Source organism: Nyctereutes procyonoides, unplaced genomic scaffold (genome assembly GCF_905146905.1).
Source record: "Nyctereutes procyonoides isolate TBG_1078 unplaced genomic scaffold, NYPRO_anot_genome, whole genome shotgun sequence".
NCBI lineage: Eukaryota > Metazoa > Chordata > Mammalia > Carnivora > Canidae > Nyctereutes > Nyctereutes procyonoides.
The window spans coordinates 374,070-380,236 of NW_026575032.1; positions in this window are offsets into that span (position 1 = coordinate 374,070).

A 6,167-nucleotide genomic window follows, 5' to 3' on the forward strand; every position below is an offset into this window, starting at 1 on the left:
AACTACATACTAGGCATGCCTGGGTGGCTCAGTTGATGAAGCAGGTAACTTCTGGCTTTGGCTCAGGTCATGATCTTGGGGTCTTGGGATCAAGCCCTGCATCAGGCTCTATGGTGAGCAAGAAATTTCCTTGAGTCTCTCTCTCCCACTCCCTCTCCCCCTACTTCTGCTCCAGCTCTGTCTCTGAAATAAATAAATAAACCTTAAAAAGAAAATCCAAACCTAAGCATACTCTTAACCATATGATCCAGCAATTGCTCTCCTTGTATTTACTCAAAGTTAAAAACTTATGTCCCCACAAAAACTTGAACATGGATGTTCATAGCAGCTTTGTCCATAATTGCCAAAACTTGGAAGCAACTGTTATGTCCTTCAGGAAGTGAATGGATAAGTAAAATTTATTACATCCAGAAAAATTGAATATTGTCCAGCCTTAAAAAGAAATGAACATCCAAGCCAAAAGAGACATGAAGTAACTCTAAATGCATACTACCAAGTGTAAGAAGCCAATCTGAAGGCTACACACTATAGGACTCCAACTATATGACATTCTGAACAAGACAAAACTATGCAGACAGAAAAAAGATCAGTGATTGCTAAGGTTGGTGGCAGAGGAGGAAGGAATAGGCAGAGAACAGAGGATGTTTTTAGGGCCGTGAGGATACTCTGTATGATGTCATGATGATAGATACATGTCATTATTCATTTATCCAAACAGAACGTGTAACACCAATCGTGAAATGTAATGGTAACTATGGACTTATGGTGTGTCAATATAGGTTCATCAGTTGTAATAAATGTACCACGTTGATGGGGCTGTTGATAATGGGAGAAGCTATACATGATGAGGGAAGGAGAGATATGGGAAATTTCTATGCTTTTTCCTTCAATTTTGCTGTGAACCTAAAGCTACTTTATATTTTTTTAAAGATTTCATTTATTTATTCATGGGAGACAGAGAGAGAGAGAGAAAGGGAGAGAGAGGGAGGCAGAGACACAGGCAGAGGAAGAAGCAGGCTCCATGTAGGGAGCCTGACGTGGGACTTGATCCCAGGTCTCCAGGATCACACCCTGGGCTGAAGGCAGTGCTGAGCCGCCCAGGGATTCCCTAAAGCTACTTTAAAAAAAAAATCTTAATTAAAAAATCATATCAGTTTTATTAGTTTAAGGTAAGTAAAATGGACAAAAATATGAATAGAGGATAGCTAAAGAACATACTAATGAAGGTAGATCTTATTGTTATATTATTAATTTTATGCCCTAAGATCAGATTATAGGAGACTCTTTCTTCCTCTCGAGCACCTAAAAGAGGCCATAAATTGGTCACAAGGAAAAGCATTGTTAATTTTCATAAAATAGAAATCATAAAAACCTCTCTATTCTAATCATTATGCAATAAAACTAGAAATTAAGAACAAATATTTTGTAAATGACTATGTAAATGGAAATATGAATGATCACTTTGTTTAGAAAGGACATTCACAAACATTTTGAATTTTTAAAAGGTTAACATTAACAAAAACACCATGTAGGGAGAACAAACCCTAGAATGAACCCTCGTCTTCACACTGTAAAATCTCCCCCCTCCTTGTGTGTGGGTAGGACCTAAGATTTGCTTTTTAATCAACACAATATGGCAAAATGATAGAATGTGTGAAAATTAGTGATGGGAAACCTCACTAAAATGTAGAAAGGTGGGTTTGGTCCAGTGAACTCTCACATCCTATCCCTCATAGTGAATTGACCCAACTGGAAGAGATGGACTTGACCTTGCATGTGGATACTAATCAATTACTCCAGCATGAGGAAAAAATGTTTTCCTTTTTCCCTGCCCAGGCAATAACTCAGCTAATGAAAGCCACCACACTTCAAACTCTCAATTTATTCTAATGGACTGATCATTTTTAACAACCTTCCCAACTTAACTCCTTTTCTTTAAAAAAGTGTGCCTCTCCTTTGTCCTTTGGACTTGCCTACTGTTTTGCTGCAGGTTGTTTGTCCCAAATTGCAATTATCTTTTATTCCTGAATAACCACCCCCCCACAGCCTTTTTTTTCTGATAAAATAACTGACAGTTTACTTTTAGGGTTAAACATGTCATTTCCTTAACTAAGCTAGGTTTTATAACAAGGGTGATGGGTTACCACCCCTTCAATTAGGTTTTGTATTACATTAAACAATATTCTATCTTAGCCAACTGAAAAGAGACTTTTTCCCCTTGTTGGCTTGAAGAGGGAAGTTGCCATGCTGTGAGGGCTTACGGAGAGAGCTCTGTAGCAAAAAACTCTAGGCAGCATCTCAGAGTTGTCTAGATCCCAGATAAGAGCCAGTGAAAGAAGAAGGCTTCAGTCCTACAACCCGAAGGAGATGAATTCTGCAAATAACCTGAGAAGAAGGGAAGAAATGGAGGAGGGAAAGCGAAAGAGAAGAAAAATTGGAAGGGGAAATTCTTTTTTAAGTCTTAAATGTTAATTAATATATGTTGACTCCAAAACAGAACTAGAAAATTGCCATTTTGCAGCAAAAGTTGAGGAGATACTAAAACCACTGGGTGCTAAGTTATTGGGGAACTGGTTATCTGTACTGCTTCAAAGTATCGAATTACTTATTAATAAGAAAAGAAACCAAAGAATCCCTGCAATGTGCAAATTTTCCTATTCCGCCTTAACAAAGTGATCCAAGTTACCATCACTAATAATGAGACAAACTGAAAGCCTGCATCTCTAGACATGATGCTCTGAGAGAAAGATATTCCCACTATTCAAACCAGAACCTAATAATTAGAAAACTATCAGGACATTCTGCAACACAACCAACCTAGATTCTTCAACACCCCTTAATATCATGACAGGCCAAATAAAAAGAAAAAAAATAGAACTTGTCTGGATTAAAAGAGACAAAAAGGGCACATAGACATGGCAACTAAAAGCAATGTGTGATTGTAGATTGAATTCTGGATTAGTAACTTTAAAAATAAACACTATTAAGGACATTTTTAGGGCCTCTTGGGGAAGTTTGAATTTTAAGTATCTACTAGGAAATATTATTGTATCAATATTAATTGCTTGAACGTGATTTTCACAGGGGAATGTCCTTGTTCTTAGGAGATTCATGGTGAAGTAGTTAGAAGTAAAGTGTTGTAGTATTGGCAACTTTTCCTCAATGGCTTAGTCAAAAGAGGAGTGAGTGTGTGTGTGTGTGTGTGTGTGTGTGTGTGTGTATCCATAATATGTAGAGAAAAGCAAATGTGGCAACAATCGGTGATTAGGTGGAAGATAAAGGTTCATTACTTTGTTAATTTAATTCTTCTCTCATTTTGAAATCTTTCAAAATAAAATTTGGATACAAACAAAGGAATTACAGTGCCCACTTCAAGTTTTTTAAATAACCCCATTCTTTTCTGTTTAGTCAAGGTTATGAGAGTAATTCATCTTATTTAGTATTTTGGGGGAAATGTGGAAAATATTAAAAAATAAACTTGTCCATAATTCTGCTGTCTGCAGATAAACACTACCAAAATTTTGATGTACTCCCTTTAAGTCATTTACTTCTATTCAGATATACATCATACTTATTGATTTTTCAGCACAGGGGTCATAATTCAAATTTAGTTTTCTATATTAACAGATAAGGAACATTTTCCACATCATTTAATAATTTCAAAAAATATGATTATTATAGTCACATACAGATACAGCATAATGATTAGATCACAATCTTACAAACTTTCTCCTCCTTGATATAATTTATTCTCTTGGTTTCCTGATTCCTAAACTCTCTGGTTTTCCCCATAACCCACTCTCCTGTCCTTTCTAATTTCCTTTGTTTTGTTTGTTTGTGTTTTAAAGATTTATTTGTTTATTTTAGAGAGAGAGTGAGCATGCACGTGCAAGCATGCGCATGCACAAGTGTGTGTGGGGGGGGAGGGACACAGAGAGGGAGAAACAGACTCCTTCACAGAAACCCTGATGATCACAGAGCCCAACACTGGGCTTGATCCCAGGACCCCAAGATCATGATCTGAGCCCAAATCAAGAGTCTGCTGCTTGATCAACTGAGCCACCCAGGTGCCCCTCTAATCTCCTTGGTTAGCTGCTTCTTATGTCACCATGTTTTTAATGTTGGAGAGCCCTAAGGCTCAGCCTACATTGTCACTGCCACTTCTGCTTCTCTGTTAACTGGCATTCTCTGGGTGATCGCAAGTTAATGCTTTTAAATGTCCTCTCTATGCAGATATCTAAATGTAAATCTGCAGCCTAGGCTTTCCTCTGAATGCCAGTCATATATCTGTTTATTCCACCCTGATGCATCAAATGTATGCCAAATCCAAATTTCTCATCATTCCCCCAAACCCATTCGTTGTACAAGATGAATTGGGCTCTTCTGGGCATCAAAACATATTATAAGATCAACTTCTCCTATATCCAAACCTTCTTCACCAACACAAGTAGAAACCAATGTATTATAACCACCACTACGAAACTGTTTCACTACCTAAAATAAAAATCATTTAAATCATGAGATAAACATCTCATCAAATGGCAATTCTATTCTTCTGATGTTTAGGCCAATGCGTTAGAATCATTTTTACTCCTCTACATCTCTACTTTGTACCCATGTCCAGTCTGTCAGCAAATCCTGTGGACTCCTCTTTCTCTATATGTCCAGAATCTGTCCCTGCTTACTAATTTCCCTGCTAATACCACAGCCTGAAAAACCATGAATTCTGGCCTAGATCATGCATTTCCATCTGACTGGCATTTCTTATGCCCTACCCTCTATTCAAAATATAAAAGTGTATTTGTGAAATCATACATGAGATCATACCAAGCCTCTATTCAAATCCCTCCAGTAGATTCAATCTCAGTAGTGGTAAAAACCAAAGTCATTTACAACATCTGAAAAAGGACCTTGATCCAGTTCTAGCTATTTAATGACTTCACTTAACTCTTTTCTCTCCCTCATTGGCCATCCTACTTTTTCTCAAATACACATGCTATAATCCCTGCTCAAAAGCTTTGGATCTGCTTACCTCAGTGCCTGGAATGTTCTCTTTCCAGACATAAGCTTGGCGAGTTTCTTGCCTCCCTCTGGTCTTCGATCAAACATCACCTTATTAGTCCATCCTAACTATCCTCTTTAAAGTTTAACTCAGTAACCCAGCAATCCTTATTGCCCCTTTCCATTTTACTTTCTTTATTTGCTATTCTCATTTTTCTCTATTTTTAAATAGATTACAGAAATTGAATTACACAGTCAAAGGTTATGGATATTTAAAAATATTTGATTTGAAGTGCCAAAATGATTTATCAAAAGACAGCTCCAATGCCAAGACTTAAAAAAAACTGTTTAAATACTAAGGCTCTTCTAATTATTAAAACTAAATATTATCATCTTGAATAAGTCTTTGCCAATCAGGCAAAAAGAAAATACTAAGTCATTTCTCCTTCCTTCCTTCCTTCCTTCCTTCCTTCCTTCCTTCCTTCCTTCTTACTAATCAGTCTCATTTAATATTTTGATCATGTAATTAAGCTTCCTCCAAGAACCAGGAAATAAGAAAAAATAAGCATTTCTCTCCTTTTGTGGGGAGGGGGAACCTGATCTTTATCTCACATTCTTCACAAAAATCAGTTCCAGGTAGATTGAAGATCTAAATGAAATGATTAAATAATAAAGTTTCTTAAAGATAGTATTAGAGAATTTTTTCATGAACGTGGTGTAGAAAAAGCTTTTTACAAGTAGGACATGTAGAAATTAATATTCTGCATAATAAAGCATTGAATATGCTGCTGCAAAGTCCACTTCCCATCATGATACTTTCCTGTTCAAAAGACTTTCATGTACCTATTGTACTGAGTAGAGTTTAAACTCCTGATCTGTTCATTTTTTTCTATTGGACCCATATTTTCCTGGATTTTGTTCAAGTTGCTTTGTTCAGTATGAATGCTTTTCATCTCCATATGGTATGATATGATGTATTTTGAGTTGTAACCTTACCTCTTTCTCAGGTTCCCAGAGGACAGTGCCCCTTCTTTTCTATGAACATTAAGAACATTTTATCAGAACTTTTCTTATATTTACTACTTTACACCTTATTTGTGCCTTATGTCTTTCCTAACTAGAGGGCGAAGCCTCTGAATGTAGATACACTCTCTTTTCCATTTTTA